A 19,261-nucleotide genomic window follows, 5' to 3' on the forward strand; every position below is an offset into this window, starting at 1 on the left:
TTTTATGACTTTATTGTACCCAGAGAAATGTATAAAACCCACATCAATTCAATATACTACCAGAGACAGTCCTCAGACCACAGTCCTGTAACTGTTCTCTCTGCTGTTTAATTAAACAAACCATTTCTTGTAATGCCAGATGCCTCTTGTCTTTTTTATGATAAATTCTCATTCAAGAAACAGTTTCACTATGAAATTAAATACTTTTGAAAAATCATGTTTCTTCCCTTTCTTTTGTATGTCAGCGTTCTAGTTTAATATTATTCATTGCAGTCAGTGCTATGATTGATTACCTAGCTATGATGTGATGCATGGGTGGGAAAGTCTTGGCCCGGGCCAACTTGTGTGTGACTGATGAGTACCACTAACTATTTCGTCAATGATCACACCCAATTAAAATTCCAATGGCCCTTGAGAAACAGCAATGTTCTGCTACTGTAATATTCCTGACAGTCTCAACAAATGTTTGAGATGAGCATCATAACAATTTGTGTTTTTGTATTTTGCTCTTCTCTTAATTACTTGTTGTTGCTACTCCTGCTGATGGTGTGTCTAGAGACAGGCACCACCACACACAAACACGGCAACCGATAACCACTTGGCTACAGCAGAAAAAGTTGGAGGCAGTGGCAGCTGAAAATCGCAGACTGGTGGTCCTTGAAGATGAGGATCAGGAGTCAGAGGCCCCACAACAGCTGAGTACCTCAAGTCACCAGCCAGGCCTGACTCCCACAAGGCTATGCCACCGCTGCTGCCTGGAGCTGGCATCCCAGGCCACCAATACTACTGCTGCCCTCTCCCTCTCGTATATTATCACACACCACCTCCTCTATCACACCCTCCAATGCCTAACTAACCTGATTTGGGAGATGATACAGGTGTGGGAAGGGCAGCAAACACTGGCCAAGAAGTGGATGCCCTCCAGGCCTTTTTTGATGATTTTCTGTTTGGTGGGAGAACATTTCGTGGGTAGAGAGGGTGGGGGCATCAGGATGGGGAAAGGGTTTATAATTTAATATTTCCATTGGACCTTTGCACTTTAGTTTGGATTTTCTGGGACATTTTGGCTTTGAGTGGGGCTGGGCTGGTTGGAGAGGGTGGGCTGTGTTCTTATTGGAAATAATAAATGGGGTTTAATGTTTTGCCTTCATTCATTATCTGTCTTTCTATTGCTAGTTAGTGAAGTATAATCTTTTATAGCAATGTTGAGTCTACTGTTGTTACCCCTAAAATTTCCCTACCTGAAGACCCCTGCCATGTATTATTATTTGGTAGGTTACTTACCGCTTCCTGCAAGTGCACTGTCTAGCAACAGAAAACTGGTGAATTTGAATTTGTTTCACTTGATGAGGTTTTTCAACACCCAGCCACCAATCAGTTTACTGTATAGCATAGTAGTAGTTAGTGTGGTAACTAACTGCGCTCAATATAAAATGTAATTTATCTCCCTTTACAAAGAACAATGTAAACACTAAGTTAACTAGGCACAAAGTTTATAATGGAATGGATCGTGGCCCCACAGTGACTGCGGTTAAAAGTCCCTGTAAGTTTACTGTGCAACCCTGACCAAATTTTATGCAGCCTGGCTCCCTCTGTAAATAGTGAACCCACACAGTTCTTGTCAGGGAGACCAGATCCTCGGGGCCTGCGCACGTTCCCAACATGTCCACCACTAGACAGCTCCAAAGCTCCGATAGAAATACCACAGAGCCTGAGAGAGTCCAAGTGGGGGAAACGGGGATTAGGTAGGGAACAGCTGGGAAGGAGACCTGTAGGAAGCAAGAGGTTAAACAACACAATATCAAGATATAATCACATTGACTTTCAATAGACTATGGTTCTAAGAGTTCTCATACTGTAACCATGGATATCCTAAGAAATGACTATGGGCCTGATTACAACTTTGGAAGAGGTGTTAATCCGTCCCAAAAGTGACGGTAAAGTGACGGATATACCACCAGCCGTATTACGAGTCCATTATATCCTATGGAACTCGTAATATGGCTGGTGGTATATCCGTCACATTTGGGACGGATTAACACCTTCTCCAAAGTTGTAATCAGGCCCTATAACTCGACCTCAAGAAATCTAGGTACCTGGAAAATATCAAGAATGGGTTAATACAATGTTTCATATGAGCTTTTCATGAAATATCACATACTGCCTAGAATACAAGAACCTTCTAGAATAATGTTTCAGAACAAAAATTGCATTTTTACAGGAGGACAAAGGCTACCTGAAACATTCCCTGGAAACAACAGGAATTGTACTAGGGACCTAATATGCACAAAGGCCCGTATTTATACTTTTTTTAGCGCCGCATTTGCGCCGCTTTTTGACGCAAAACGGCGCAAACCTACAAAATACAATGGCATTTTGCAAGTTTGCGCCGTTTTTGTGTCAAAAAACGACGCAAATGCGGCGCAAAAAAAGTATAAATACGGGCCAAAGAATGTCGCACTTTGAATTAAGCATCTTCACAGACAATCCAAAAGCTCGGGATAAATGTGTGCACCTCAACAAACACAACACACCAAAGTTTTCAATGCCATGAAATGATCGCGCATACTGTTGAACTAAGAGCCAAGCGCTTTATGCCAGGGTTGAATCGCGCACACTGTTGCCGATTCAAACAAGAATATGTAAATGCCATGAAATGATTGCGCACACTGTTGCCGATCTGAATGCCAAGGTTTACATGAGATAAATGAATTGCGCACACTGCCGGTTCAAACAAGAATATGCAAATGCCATGAAGTGATCGCGCACACTGTTGCCGATCTGAATGGCAAGGTTTACATGACATAAATGAATCGCGCACTCTGCCGATTCCAACAAGAATATGAAAATGCCATGAAGTGATCGCGCACACTGTTGCCGATCTGAATGCCAAGGTTTACATGAGATAAATGAATTGCGCACACTGCCGGTTCAAACAAGAATATGCAAATGCCATGAAGTGATCGCGCACACTGTTGCCGATCTGAATGCCAAGGTTTACATGACATAAATGAATCGCGCACTCTGCCGATTCCAACAAGAATATGAAAATGCCATGAAGTGATCGCGCACACTGTTGCCGATCTGAATGCCAAGGTTTACATGAGATAAATGAATCGCACACTCTGCCGATTCCAACAAGAATATGCAAATGCCATGAAGTGATCACCTACACTGTTGCCGATCTGAATGCCAAGATTTACATGAGAGAAATGAATCGCGCACTCTGCCGATTCCAACAAGAATATGCAAATGCAATGAAATGATCGCGCACACTGTTGCCGATCTGAACGTCAAGGTTTACATGCTAGGAATGAATCGCGCACACTGCTGATTCGAACAAGAATATGCAAATGCCATGAAATGATCGCGCACACTGTTGCCGATCTGAACGTCAAGGTTTACATGCTAGGAATGAATAGCGCACACTGCCGATTTGGACAAGAATATGCAAATGCCATGAAATGATCGCACACACTGTTGCCGATCTGAACGTCAAGGTTTACATGCTAAGAATGAATTGCGCACACTGCCAATTCGAACAAGAATATGCAAATGCCATGAAATGATCACGCACACTGTTGCCGATCTGAACGTCGAGGTTTATATGCTAGGAATGAATTGCACACACTGCCGATTCGAACAAGAATATGCAAATGCCATGAAATTATCGCGCAACTGAAAGTTTCATAACTAGGCCCAAAACTCAAAAGTCTTGGAGAACGGGGTTGGGGCCCAGCCCGACCTCCGCCTTACCGACCTGCTCAAGGATCACCAATATAATGAGGGAAGGCCTGGAACATCAAGGTAGGCCTCTGGAACAGGAGCTCAGGAAGTTGCTGCTGCTCTGCACCGGGACCTCTGAATAGTGAGCACGTGGAGCTGGGCTGGCTTCTTTATATAGAGACTGGCCCAGCCCACAAACCACACCCAGTCATTCTGCAGGGAAAGCTTCTAGAAGGTCCTAGAAAGGGACCACACCTTAACACACTCAGTAAGCCTGCAGCAATACCTGGCAAATGAACAGTTATTACAAACATCATTAATAGTGTTTTTCAAGGTTAAACTCTGCAATGCAAAAGGTTAACATACTGCATATAAACACAATGCATGAATTATGCTCTTGCATAAAGACTGGGTTTTTGCATTTTTGTCGCCCGTAAAGCGCACACTGTCCTGATGTTGACAGTTCTAAAATGTTTGATTGTTTAATAGAAAAATGATACAGTATTGGCAGATTTGCATTCTTTTTGGAATGTCCATTTTGGGTGCCTGGCTGAACCGGTCTAGTAAGGTACGGTAAGAATGAGTGTGTTATGGAACTTTCAGTTTTTTTGCAGGAGAAGTCTCGGGATTGCAAAATAGAAACAATATTGTACCATTCAGGAGAAGGACAAAAGGTATGCTTCATGAGGAGTGTACCAACTACCAAGACTCAGAGGCAGAGCAAGAGCATAAACTGCTGCAATTATTATTTTTATCTCTCATGGCAGATCAATTAACTGAGAAGTGTGGGCAATTTATAACCAATCACAGTCTGATCGATCTCACAACTGTCATCATGTATGTAGCTGAGTGCGAGCATCATGCGATGATGTTGATGATGATGTGGCATTACAAGTCTCTCTCACAAGCAACAGCACCCGCAACCACAACCACATAAGAAGAGTTTCACATTTGAACCAGCACACAAACTCAGCATTTCCCAAATCAATACAACTCTCTTCAGTCCACAGAGCTGAGAAGACCATAGAGTCATCATCATGTTGCTTTCCCTTGGAAGTCAATAGACTCAATACCTTCCGTCTTCTGGCTGTTGAGATAGTCCCACCCTGAGTCCCTCCATTTTTCTCCTGACTCTGAGTAATGAATTAGCCCAACTCTGTTTCGATCTGTGCGAGGCAGACCTGTAGTGCACTGCCATTGAAGAAGACAATTAGAATTTAAGTAATGTGTATTTGTTAGCTAAAGTGACTGGCCCGGTCGCTGGAGAACCAGAAAAAATGAGTGGTTCTGGCAAGTAAATCTTGCTAAATGTGAAAAGGCCAATCACCTTTAGAAAATAATGATTACCCATCAGGTCCCAAACAGTGCAAATCATGGAAATCAAGGTTACAAATTAGTTGATTACCCTCCTTCACTGTCTGCCACCACATGAATCATCAAGCATGACTGACAATGACTCAATAATATATCACTCTTTGGTGCAATAGTTAGTTATCTGAAATCCAAGCACATTGATAGGTAGATACATAATTGTATTTCCTCATTGATGCAAACAACACTTTGGAATTTGGAAGGTTTGCAAATCAAATGATCTTTACTGGGGCAGCCCTGCTAGGGGATGGAAAAAGAAGGATAGGCATGGAACAGAGGGAGGCATTTATTATCCTTGAAGGTGATGGGGAGGCTTTTTCACTGCACACGGGTATAGCTCCATTCCGGCCATATATATATGCCTAAAATGGTGGGGCTGCATAAGTCAGACACAAACACAATGTTACAAGTTTAATGATAATTGATTAGAAAGTTCTATCGTGGCCTACTCAGACAGGGAAATAGAGTCTGTACTCAAACTCAGGTGATTCACCCACATGTTTGACAGATAGCACACTTGAGTCTGACAATTCACCCTCATCCTACACCTCCTTTGTATTTCAGGAACAGTGTAATTGTATGGTATGACGTGTTTGTTTATTTTACTCATGATCAATCTCTTCTCATTTTGAGGCAAGAGACTTGTCCTTCTCCTTGTGACAACTGAGCCAGCTGCACTGAACACATGCTCAGCAGATACACTGGCTACCAGACAAGCCAGATACATTATTGCTAGCCTGCTGAGCTCTAGCCATTGGCGCATCTTCCCATATCAATACACCAATGGGTTTTGATGCACATAGGCCTCTTTTGGGTAATCCAAATAATCCAGAACATCCTCTGAATCGTCATTGGTGGTGTCACTTCCTTGAACTCTTTTGCCTTTGCCTCTGCACTAGATTTAAGACCTGTCGCTTGAAACCAAGCCAGTGCAGAGTTTAGGGCCCATTCTTCTTTTCCTATTGTGGTGGTTGTTGACCGTGTTCTTGTTGCTGGTGTTGGCTGCTGTGAGATAACAGGACTGCCCTCTCTGGAAGTTGAAAGCCAGCATCCCTAGAACATCTGCCCAGAAGTGAGATTTTAATTTCCAGACGTTCTTCTTCCAGGACTCTGACATGCTCAACAATCCATGTCTTTTATTGTGAAACAGGACCTTCTGAAAAGAATGTGGGCATTAATTTTTTGTACCGTGGATCAAAGAGTGTGTCATAGATGTACTCTTTGGGCCACATGATGTCTCTATTCAGCTTTGTATTAACAGACGAGCGAAGGATTATGCTCTCAACCAAGACATGTAGCTCTGCATTTTCGTTCACACCTGCAAACCTTTGGCAGACTTTTTTCAAATGGTCCTGTAGCAGATGCAACAAAAGGATTGCTTAGCACATCATACTGCACTATTTGCTGACTTCCCATGTGAAAACCTAAAAAATAAGTAACATCTGTGTCAGGCATTCGTGTCAAAGCCCAGCTCACCTGAGTTCTTGTTCCGTTCTGATGGAGGTTGAAGACAATCCGACCCCACCCTGAAACTGCTTGTTCCAGCACACTAGTTTTTAAAACAGTGCACTAAGAACAGAAGCTCAAGGGAAGGGGGGAAGTGGATAAAATAAAAAAGAGTGACAACACCGTTCTTGCGTTTCCACTGTTGAAGTGCTGCACAAATCTGCGGCCCTTTCTGACTTCTGTAGAAACTGGTGCCTAATGAAACATAAACAAAGAACAGATAAGTGCAACCTATTCCTAAATGGGTTCCTGACTACCCCTTTATTTATTAGAAATTCTCTTCTAAAAGTACCTCTTGGATCCTGGTCTCTAGTTTCCAGGTTTGGAATGTGTTACTGCTCTGGGATGTGTTTTCTATTACTGTAAAGCTTCTAAAACATTAAACCAATACCGTTATCAGAATTACCAATATCAAACATTCATCATAATATAACTAAAGCCTAAATTTCCAATAGCAGACTCACTTTTCCCATATTTCCAGAATCTTTTATAAAACAAATACTGTACTTTTACATCAAAATACAGCATGTAATTTGTGCAAGTCCTTGATTTACTGTTTGCCTTGCTGTTAATGGTTTCCACTGTTCGATTCTTAAAAGTTCCATGAGAAAAAACAATGTTTGCTTCACAAAGTTCTGCAAAATATTCTTGTAACAAAGAGTTTGAATCACAATGTTCGTGGAAGGTATTTCGTTTCAAATTGTCTATACACGAATCCAGAAATTGTTGTCAAAGTTCTTTCAGGTAATAAAAGGTTTTGCACTTACTTGTTGCTGGCAAGAGATACTGATCAGTCTAACCTTGTCTTCTTTCTCTTTTGCAGGTTACTCATAGGAGAGAGGCTGAAGCAAGGAGGAACCGGAAACCGGAAGAAGCGCCAGAAGCTGCGCCCATTGAAGTCAATGAAAGTCTGTAAAGAGCAGGAGTGCCAGCGCCGAGGGATCTGTTCTCAGGTAAGCGGGAGGTAGACGAGCACAAGCACTGGGTGAGGCTCGGGGGATGCCTTTTATAGACAGGGCTGGGTGTGGTTTGAAGGGCTGGGTGTGGTCCTCACATGCTGCACATGTTCTTGGAAGGTGTGCAGAGCTGGGTGTGGTTTTAAGAGTTGGGTGTGGTCCTCACATGCTGCACATGTTCTTGAAAGGTGTGCAGAGTTTCAGTTATTATACAAATGAGTTGGATTAACACATGGCCTAGGGAGGAGTATTTTAAAGAAGCCTTGGTAAAAGCAAGGCCCAATGTGTAAACAAAACAGCACATTAAACAACATACACAGAAGCCTGGGGGGGGGAAGGTGAGATAACAAGAAAGGCTTTCAATAGTAAGTTTAAAAGGGAGCTATTACAGAACCCACTAGCGCAGTGAGAGGGGACATGCTCTTTGCTGTGTACAAACCCTAACAATTCGACTATGCCCCATTTGTCTGCATCCTAATTGCATCCCCTCCTCTTTAAATGACATAGTCATCAATCGATCTGTATAACTCAAACAAACATTGCAACATGTTATGGTCAAGTTCCAATATGTTGGCACTTCCTATATGAGGCTTTAACTGGTACTCCATTAGCATGCTGAATAATCCTCAACTCCTCCAGGCTTTAAAAGAATTGCTGAAATGAGTGCAGATTCTTCTGACATGGGTAACATGGTGCTATGTCTTCTTTTTTTAGAATGCCCTGCACAATCAGATTGATGCAATGTGCCAAACACAGAACCCTGCAGTAGTAATCATCTGCCAGCGCCTTCTTTATATTACATCTATTGTTGAGGCAACAAATCCAATTTTGAGACATCTGTGTCACAGACATTATAACACTTTGCTGTTAAAGTCTTCCAAGACATTTTTAGCTGTATGGGATTTCTCCATGATGAACATGGCTACTGTTGTATGCCACCAAATGCTCCTAAAAGTTTCTTCAGCACTGAGACCTGTAGATAGTACTTGCCAAACCCCTGCAAAAGTGATCCAGTGTGTAGTGATACATATGTATTTGTTGCTTGACAACTGGTCCCTATGCTAGGTGTGTAGTGTGAGCAGCACTGTGCTGCAAAGCTTGTCAAACTAATTGCACATCTTGATGGAGTACTGAAACAGTAACTGGCAAAATAGGTCCGACAGTGAACCTTTATTTTCAGGTAGCTGGATGCCACAAATTTGAAAAATCCCACTAGTTCCATAAAAGAAAAAAAGGAGGCGGTCCAGTTCTAGCATGTTAGCCAGCATCCCATTGTAAAAATATGCCTTTGGGTGGTTGCGTTCATAGGGCCCCTCCTAACTGCCTGTAATAGTCTGCTGTATGTTGTGGTGTGTCCAATTGACTCTTGCACCATTTGGGGATGCTGAGACGGGTGATAATGGTGCACTGCTGGGGACGGGGCTGCATTGCATGAAGATGCCACCCTCATCTTCTTCATCACCTTCACCATCTACCGTTCACCACTGCCACCTGCAACAATTTTTTAAGGTGCTCCTCCCACCGGATTACATGATCTTTTTTCACGTGGATCTTGTGGCCTCCAGTACCATAATGTGTAACAGGCTTACCACGATTAACACTTGTGTGACAAATGGAACATTTTGCAATGTTATCCTTGTGTTTGCTTATCATAAAAAAGTCCCAAACTTGGGAATTGAACTTTCTAAGGGTGCAAGTGCCAATGCATGAAGAAGAACTAGAAGTAGGTTGGTGTGTTATCAATAGCCTCTCTGCAGTGCATGGTTCTACTGAGACAATATTGGATGCAGGTCTCAGTTGGGGCCTTATAAATATGAGAGTTGGCACTGGCGGTGGTGGTGCTACCAGTACCACAACCCTTGGAGCAGGTTAACTAGGAAGTGAAATGTCAGTCTCCGCTGGGCCACCTACCATGACAATGACTGGCTAATCCTCCTCCTCATCCCCCTCTATATTATTAAGGCTCTTAGGAACTTTTCTTTTTCCCTTGCCTCTCCCAGCATATCTCAGACTCTGCCAGGGTCCAATCCATGTCCAGATCATAAGAAGGTGCGGGCTTGGAGAAGATGGTATTATACCCTTCCTTTTTCTTGCAGGGGATTTGGGGACAGATGTAGGTAGATATGGTTTTGCGACTCGCAAATTGCGAGTCGGAGAGACTCGCAATTTGCGAGTCACAAAACCATATGTAGAATGGTGTCCATGACACCATCTGCGAATCGCAAAAGGGGTCGCAAAGACCCACCTCATTAATATTATTGAGGTGGGTCGCAATTTTTGAACCCCCTTGCGATTCCCTGCACTCACAGGGATGGTGGCCTGCTGGAGACAGCAGACCACCATGTCTGTGACTGCTTTTTTAATAAAGCAGTTTTTTTATTTGTATTTCAGCCCATTTTCCTTAAAGGAAAACGAGTTGCTACACAAACGAAAAAATGAAACCATTTGGTTTCATTTTTTCAGAGTAGGCAGTATTTTTGGTGACATTCACAAAGGGGAAGGGGTCCCATGGGGATCCCTTCCCTTTTGCGAATGAGTTAGCACCCACTTCACATGGGTGCTAACTGCGAATTGCTTTGCGACCACGTTTGCGGTCACAAAGCAATTCTGCATCGCGGTGCGAATCGCAAATAGGAAGGGAATACCCCTTCCTATTTGCGAGTTGCATTCGCATTTTGCGAGTCGGTACCGACTCGCAAAATGGGAATGTGCATCGCGATGCATGTTTTGCATGGCGCAAACTGCAAATTTCGCAGTTTGCGCCATGCAAAACGGTTCCTACATCTGGTCCTTGGAATCCAATGGCTCAAAAACAGGAGGTTCTCGCTCAGCAGGAAGCACAAACTCCTGTTCTAGCTACTTTGTGAAAGAGGCAAATCCAATTCAATGTCACTGCTCAAGCGTGTCACTATGATTGCAGTGGCTGCCTTGCTGGCAGATATGGTATTGGACTTAGGTTGGGATAGTGTCATTCATGGAGGAGTCATGCTCCTAGCTGGCTCCTTGGAGGCCGGTGCCAAAAGCCCAACTTTCCAGAAAAAGGTTGTGGTTGGCACACCAATGGTGAAATCTGTTTCTTCTCACTGGACATTTTCTTGGCAGCACCTTTCTTTGAGGCCATCTTGAAGCTGTCAGTTGGCATTGGCACTGTGCTGCTCAAGCAAAAGAGATTGGCGGACTCACGTCACATGTTGTGTGATCTTGTCATTTTGTACAGTCCTTCAGTCTGGATGTACTGTGGATGATGTATCTTGTGTCTCTAAAAGCAAACAAGTAAGAAAAACACCTAGTGAAAAGTGGCATTGTTGCAGTTTGAATTATTACAAAGACAATATAATTTAGGGTGGTTGGTTGCTTAATTTATTATTATTATAAATAATTCAAAACAGTAGTATATGCATTCCAAAGTCAAATCACACCATCATAACATAAAATGAAATTTCCAATCAGGATAACAACATACAGATTTAGCTGTTTGCTTTATGTGCATACAAGGGAGACACCTGTGACAGTCAGTGGAGTGCATGGGAAATTGAATAATCCTTAAAAAATGAAGGCTGGTATAAACCTATGGCAGGCAAGGAGAACCAAGTTGAAATGGAATAATCCTTAAAAAATGAATGAAGATTGTGTGTGTGCAACTACTATGGCAAATGGAAAAACAACAAGGTGATGGATGGAATTTGTATATTATTCTCCACCACTGTCAATCATTTTGGTCGCATCCCAATCCACATTTTTTTGTCCACCATATCACCTCAGTTTGCACCCAGTCATATGCAAAGTAGTCTTCAGCCTGCTCCCCTTGGGAAAAGTCCAGTCCAAACCACCAGAGCAGGTCCTCCCTGGACCAGAAAGAAGCATTCTTGGATGGGTTTCAGGGTATTACTCAATTACTCGTCATCAGCCAGGCTAGCTTGAATCGAGCGGAACAGTAAATCAAACCACTCCAGTTTGGACTCAGCCATGTGCAAATCAGTCTTGACCCTGACCCTCATGGGAACAGTCCAGCCTGAACTGCCAGGCCAAGTCCTCCCTGGACTTGGCCTGGCAGTTCAACTGGACAAGCATCCTAGAACCGGTTTGGGGGTATCAGCCCTCATCAGCCAGGCTAGCTTTAATCCAGTGGCACAGTGAACCGCGGACCAACATCTAGGCATACTCGGTGCACTTACATTGGCAATTTAAAAAATAACAAGGTGAAAAATGCAATGCTTGAATTAATCTCAGCAACTGTCAATCACTCAGACTACATCCCATTCCATAGTTTATTGCCCACCATACCATCCCAGTTTGGACCAAGCCATATTCAAATCAGCCTTAACCCTCCTCCCCATGGGAACAGTCCAACCTGCCTGGCCAGGTTCTCCCAGGACCAGAAACAAGCATGGGACCAGTTTGGGGGTATCACCCCTCATCATCCAAGCTAGTTTGAATCCAGTGGCACATTGAGCTTTGCTTGCGCACACACTTCATGTATGGAGTGACCAATGCAAAAAAGAACAAATGATGGACAGAATGCCCATGAGAGCAGTTCAGCCCAAACTGGCAGGCCAGGTCCTCGCTGGACGGGAAACAAGCATCCTGTGACTGGTTTTGGGGTATCACCCCTCATCTGCCAGGCCAGCTTTGGTCTGGTTGCCTAGTGAGCATAGACCCTTTGTCTGGGCATACCATTTTCAGTTAGGGTGACAAATATAAAAAAACAGATGATGGGTGGAATGCTGAACAAATCAAGCATTCACTCTCAGTCACAGTTCTGGGTCTAAATCCATTGTTTTTTTTGCACTCAATACCATTCCAGTTTGGAACCATCTATTTTCAAATTAGTCATGACCATGCTCCCCAAAGGAGCAGTCCATCCTAAACTGCCAGGTCAAGTCCCCACTGAACCAGAAACAAGCATCCTGGGACTGCTTTCGGGTATCACCCCTCATCAGCCAAGCTATCTCGAATCTGCTGGCATAATGATACACATCTGAGTATACTCTTCTCACTTAGGGCGACAAATGCACACAGAACAGGCTGCTAGACGGAATGCTGAACATTTCAAACATTCACTCACAGTCAATGATTTGAGTATAAATCCATCATTTTTTTGCTCACCATGTTATTTCAGATTGGACCCTGCAATATACAAATCACTCTTGACCATGATCCCCATGGAAGCAGTTCAACCTGAACTGCTAGGCCACATACTCACTAGATGGGAAATAAGCATCCTTTGAACGGTTTCAGGGTATCACCCTTCATCAGCCAAGTGAGCTTGAATCTGGTGGTATAACGAGCATTCGGCTCATGTCTGGGCATACCCTTCCTACTTAAGGTGACAAACGCAAAAAAAAAACAGATGATGGAAGGAATCCTAAACAAATCAATCCAGGACTAAATCCATCGTTTTTTGCTCACTATGTCATTCCAGTTTGGGCACAGCCATATGCAAATCAGTCTTCTCCCCCTGGGAGCAGTCCAGCCCAAGCCAGCATTAAAAAAAAAAAACTTGAACACTGTCCGTTAGAGTAGAATATCGACACAAAAATGTCTTTTCAAGTTGGTATAGTTGCTTCTCAAGTCCAGACTGTGCTCATGGTGCAGGTGCGCTCGCACTTGCCAGCATCAGGAAGGGTGCTGTCGTGGTGCAAAGTTCCCGAACTCCACCAACTCCATGAACAGAGTGAATTTATCCTCCTGCTTCTTGCTAGGACATCATCCACATCCTCTTCAAGATCATCTTCTGAAGCATGGACCTCTCTTCTAATCTCTCTTTGTCATCGAAGCTGATGAGCTTCTCAAGAGCTTCCTTTTTGGATGTCACCATATAGGTAATGCCCCTTGCTTTGCACAACACCATGAAATCTGTGATCCTCAGGAATGAGATGACTGCTAGACTGAGATTATGATCACCCGCCATTGTGCCTAACTTTTACTTAATAGTTGGGGCCTCATTAAATATTTAGAAAACTTTTAGAACTTTCTCTAACTCACTAAGCCTTTTTGAATGTACTAATGGAATGGGAGTCTACACGAATTTCTGAAAAAATTATTTTTTAATGTTAAAGTAAATTAAGTGGATTTCTCATGCAAAATCACTTATGACCAAATAGTACTGCGAAACACAGGTTCAGGACCCCATGGCTGTAACACAAATTTAGGAAAGTGGAATACTATGTGGTATGCTGGATAGCCTCACCATGTAATATTATCACAATACCCCAAAGAATGTCCTGGGATGCACACTAATAAATCCTTAGCTCAGTCCTAGTAGATTGCCAGAGAACAGTCAGGCTTTATTAATGGTTTATAAAGAAGGAGGTGAAGTCCCACTCAGGAGATTCTTGAGATTGTAAAAGTAAAGATTTATTTCATTGTTGTACAGACATTATGGTCCAAAGTATTTAAAGAGTCACTTATTTATAGGACAAAACGCAGAGTCCAAGGTCCAAAGATGATGACCAAAGAGGAGGAGAGGATCAGCCAACACGTGTTTCGCCCCCTCTGGCTATATATACGCCGGGGCTTTCTCAAGGCTGGAAATAAACAGAAACATCAAGTTTCAAGTAGAGTTACTCATATAAGCAGGTAAGATGTCATCAAAGTCACCATCAAGAAAGTGAGCAGTGAGGGAGTACCATGCAGAGGTCAATAAAGATGTGATAATCCAAGAAGAGAAGAATTTTAATGATTATGACCAATTACTTTACAAGGAATTAGTAAGTGATTAAGATCGGACTCAAAAGCTTTAGAAGTCCATAGGAAACAGAAAGACAAACAGTGGCATGTCATTCATGCTCCCAAGATGAGGTGATGTTACAAAGGGTGGTGAGGTTTAGAAAATAAATTTATTGAAGAGAAAAAAATCTGCGATTCCATCCAGTGTACCCAATACCAAAGGGAATAAACAAAAAACCCTAGATGAACCAGTGCTCGAGAATGAAAAGTAGAAATACTAAGATACAAACAGACATACCACAGGAAGTGAGACAAACATATGTCAAATAAAAACTGAGTAGTCATTTTCTGTAAGGAGACAATAATCTATTGGTTGGAACATTCTGAAATGTTCTGAAATATGATAAAGGGTGTTGTGAAGCTTATATCTATTCGTGTAGGCAATGATACAAATAATAAAAAAATTAAGAAATACATGCAAATTATATTGCGACATGTTGAAAAAAAACAGTAAACATTCACGGAATTGCTGAGAGAAACCACCATCTAAAAGGTAAATAAATTTGAAATTAAAAAAAGAACGAATCTTAGAAGCTAGATCAAGTGAGAGGAGATACTGCGTTATAATCTATTAATTATGGCATGCTGGGCTTCAATCGATGATATTAAAAGGCTTATATAGGTCGAGCAATTTTAACGCTAGTAGTTCGTAAGTTCAGAAATACAAGCACGTTATATGTGGGCGTGTTTAGACAAAGCAGAAGACAGTCAAGATGTTTTAGTGGAGAGACCACCTTCTTAAAAAAAGGCTCAGTTACAGCGGTCAATGAAAGCCAATTTAGGAAAATCCCGCTTATAGGTGGGTCTATCAACGGATAGCAAAAGTACTTCTGACCCTTACCTTATTACAAATGCATGGAATCAAAATGCTGTGCAAATACGGCCAGGATCAAAGGAGAACATAGGAAACAGGACGGGCGCGTACGCGTCTAACGTCGCGTTCAAATATCCGTGTCTAAGTAAACTAAATAAACATAGAGAGAGGGCTCACATTCTACGAAGCGGACAGCGCCATCTTGGTGAATAATGGGAAAAGTAGCTGTCATCTTTAAGTAGTCAAGTTAGGACATCGGTACAAGTGGCTCCGTCTTACCGAAACCTTGTTCTACCAACATTTATGTGATAAGGTGAATGTTCGGTGAGAATTACAATAAGCTAGTAAATAAACAGCAATGCAAATGAGAACAACATTATTACTTGGATATCAAGGGTACCTCAAGACAAGTTAGAACCAAAGAACAATAAAACGGACATGTGCATTTTCAAAAACAGGACTGGAGTAAAAACTTTACATTTGTCAAACATGTAATTATTGTAATTCCTGAAAAGCGAAGGAGGAAAAGGAAGAGGCACAAAACCATATATTATTCACATTAACCAAAAGTGTCATTCATGATCTTTGTTGAGGCCATTGTCAACAGTATCATGTTTGATTATTAGACGGCTCTCTTCTTGGCGTAGTCGCAGTGGGGTGTTACCTCCTCTCGGGGAGGATGTAATGCATTGTAAGCCACTAAAAGTAAAGGTACGTTGATATTGGTGGCACTTAATAAAATGTTCAACCATGGGTGCTTGGATATCAGACTTTTGTATGTTCCGAAAGTGTTCCTGTATTCGAGTTTTTAAAGGACGGACCGTGCTGCCAATATAGGTTAAATTACAGGGGCACCAAATGGCATAAACAACAAAAGTGCTGGAACAGTTAATGAAGTCAGTAATCCGATGGGTACAATTGTTGATACTGACTGATGTAGATTTGGAGAGGCCCAGTTTGCATATAGAACACTTACTGCAGGTATAGAAGCCTTTTGGTTTGGATGATAAAAATGTAGTGGAAGACCTTCGTTGAAAAAATGAGGGACATAGTTTATTGCGTAAGTTGGGTGCCCGCCTAAACCCTATTTGTGGATGATTAGTGATGTATTGGTTAATCGAGGGGTTGTTCTCCAATAGAAACCAAAATTTTCTAAGTGATTTTCGAATATGATTGTGACCATTGTGAAAGGCTGTGATAAAGCGAATAGTTGTATTCTTGTTGATATTTTTAGGTTTGTTCAACAGAGAATTCCGATCCATATTTCTCACTTCATTTCTGATGGTGTTTAGAGAGGCCCGATTGTACCCCCTGGATACAAGTCTCATGGTCATTTCAGAAGACATTTTGTCATAGTCAGAAGTATTAGAGCAGTTAAGTCTAGCACGTCAAAATTCACCTTTGGGTATATTTCGAATAGTACTGGGCGAGTGACAGCTGGTGGCATGAAGGATCGAATTAGCAGATGTCCTTTTGTGAAAGAACTTTGTCTGAAGTTTGTTGTCCTCAACAAAGATCAATAGGTCTAGATATTCAATAGAGGAATTTGAAATTTGGTAGGTTACCTCAATCTCCCAAGGGTTAGGTGTTAGGGACTGAATGAATTGGTGAAGGTGGACCTCTGAGCCTTGCCAAATAAGCAAAATATAATCAATATATCGTCCCCAAAAGATGTTGTGTTTGATGAAGTGTTCCGAACGGTCTGACCAGAGCCAATAATTTTCAACAGCTCCCATCAGGATACAGGCATAAGGTGGAGCAAATTTTGCTCCCATCACAGTCCCTTGAAGCTGTAGATAAAAATTACCATCAAAAAGAAAATAGTTGTTTTCCAGACTGAATTTTAGGAAATCCAAGATCATTGTATTCCGTGTCAAATATTGAACTGATCTGGTAGACAAACATTTGCTCACTGCTGCTAAACCATCTGTGTGTTTGATGGAAGTATAAAGACTGACAACATCAACACTTACAAGAAAGAAATCAGATTGCCACTCTATGGGGGTCATTCTGACTCCCGCGGGCGGCGGAAGCCGCCCGCCTGGCGGGAACCGCCAGAAGACCGTACCGCGGTCAAATGACCGCGGCGGTCATTCTGACTTTCCCGCTGGGCCGGCGGGCAACCGCCAGAAGGCCGCCCGCCGGCCCAGCGGGAAAGCCCCTTCAACAATGAAGCCGGCTCCGAATGGAGTCGGCGGAGTTGAAGGGGTGCGACGGGTGCAGTGGCACCCGTCGCGATTTTCAGTGTCTGCAAAGCAGACACTGAAAATCTTTATGGGGCCCTGTTAGGGGGCCCCTGCATTGCCCATGCCAGTGGCATGGGCAGTGCAGGGGCCCCCAGGGGCCCCACAACACCCGTTCCCGCCATCCTGTTCCTGGCGGTAAGAACCGCCAGGAACAGGATGGCGGGAAGGGGATCGGAATCCCCATGGCGGCGCTGCTTGCAGCGCCGCCATGGAGGATTCCTATGGCCAGGGGAAAACCGGCAGGAAACCGCCGGTTTCCCTTTTCTGACCGCGGCTTTACCGCTGCGGTCAGAATTGGCCAGGAAGCACCGCCAGCCTGTTGGCGGTGCTTCCGCGGTCGTTGTCCCTGGCGGTCCATGACCACCAGGGTCAGAATGACCCCCTATATCTTGTAACTTTTGTAAGATATCTTTAGTGTCTCTAACATATGATGACAGGTTAGTCATAAATGGTTGAAGCTCTTGGTCAATAAGGGATCCCAGTTTTGAACATATGGAGTTTACTCCAGAGATAATAGGTCTGCCCTTTGGAGGATGACCTGCTTTGTGAATTTTAGGTAGAAGGTACAAAGTTGGAATGGTAGGGTATTGGAGAAAAAGGGCAGTCTTTTCGGAGCTGGAAAGAGTGTGGCAAGAGTGCCAGTACTCCAAAAGTTCTAACAGTTTCGGTTGTATTTCAACTGTTGGGTTATATGAGAGTTTCCTATAGCATGTCTTGTCTTGGAGCTGGCGATAGGCTTCGGCGAGATAGTCATCAGTATTGAGAATAAAAATATTTCCACCTTTATCGGCCTCTTTGATAATAATGTTATTGTTAGATCTCAGCTGTTTTATCGCCTATGTGTGGTCACCGTGGATATTGGTAGGTAGAAATCTACGTTGGTAACAGTATCGTTTGTATTCATGATCGAGATCATGTTTTACTGCTGTGGAGAACAGATCAATGGAATTGTCCGCTGAAAGTGTAGGAGTGAATGTGGATTGAGGACAGAGATCAGAAGAAAAGTATTGATTAGTATTGAGATCAAGTTCTTGAGCAATAGAGTTTAAGGTAGCTTCTGGTTCAGTGTTATTAGAGGGATTATAAAGAACAGAGATATCAGACAGATCTTGAACTGTAATATCCTGTGAAGGGACAGTAGGGGATGGTGAGATAGAAGTTGTGGGTATCGAAGCGAAAAAAGACTTAAGTTTCAAGTGACGGATAAATTTAAAAAGGTAAATTTTGGTTTGAGTGATGTCCCAAGTGTTAGTAGGACAAAAGGACAGTCCCCGGTTAAGGATTAGTTGGTCGGTAGGGGATAGTTCGTGATTAGAAAGATTCACAATTAGGTTTTCTGAGATCAAGGTTGAGTTATTTTGCTCCGAGCTCTGGTTTGAATGCCTGAGGTACTTGGGGTGACTTGAGTGATATCTGGTGGCTTTGCTCTTGTATCCTTTAGGGTTCCCAGGCGATGACGTCTTGCCTCTTCTAAAAAATTTACTTGTGGCCTGGTCAGAGTGCAATTTGAGGAGTCATCTACTGACTCGGCTTCAGATGAGGGAGGAGTATCATGACTAGTTTGTGTATCTAGGGAAAGATTCGAGTCCTTGATGTTATCATATTTGCTACTAAAAGTATACACTCTCCCATGTTGGTAATCAAATAGATCTCTTCTGAATTTTCTGTTCTTTCTCTGTATTAATTCTTCCTCATATCGGTCTATAACACTGTTAAGAATAGCGTAGTTTTTGGTGGTGATTTCTCCCCAATTTGCTTCTTCAATACATTGGGTTAGATTATCAACTTCCTTACGGTGTTTATCATACTCTTCCTCGGAGATCTCAATTAGCTGGTTGATCATATTGATTGAGGCCATTTTCAAATTGGTTTCCCATTTCTGTAAATGTTCCTGGGAAATAGTATCCATGGGT

This window comes from Pleurodeles waltl, chromosome 12, assembly GCF_031143425.1.
Source record: "Pleurodeles waltl isolate 20211129_DDA chromosome 12, aPleWal1.hap1.20221129, whole genome shotgun sequence".
Lineage (NCBI taxonomy): Eukaryota > Metazoa > Chordata > Amphibia > Caudata > Salamandridae > Pleurodeles > Pleurodeles waltl.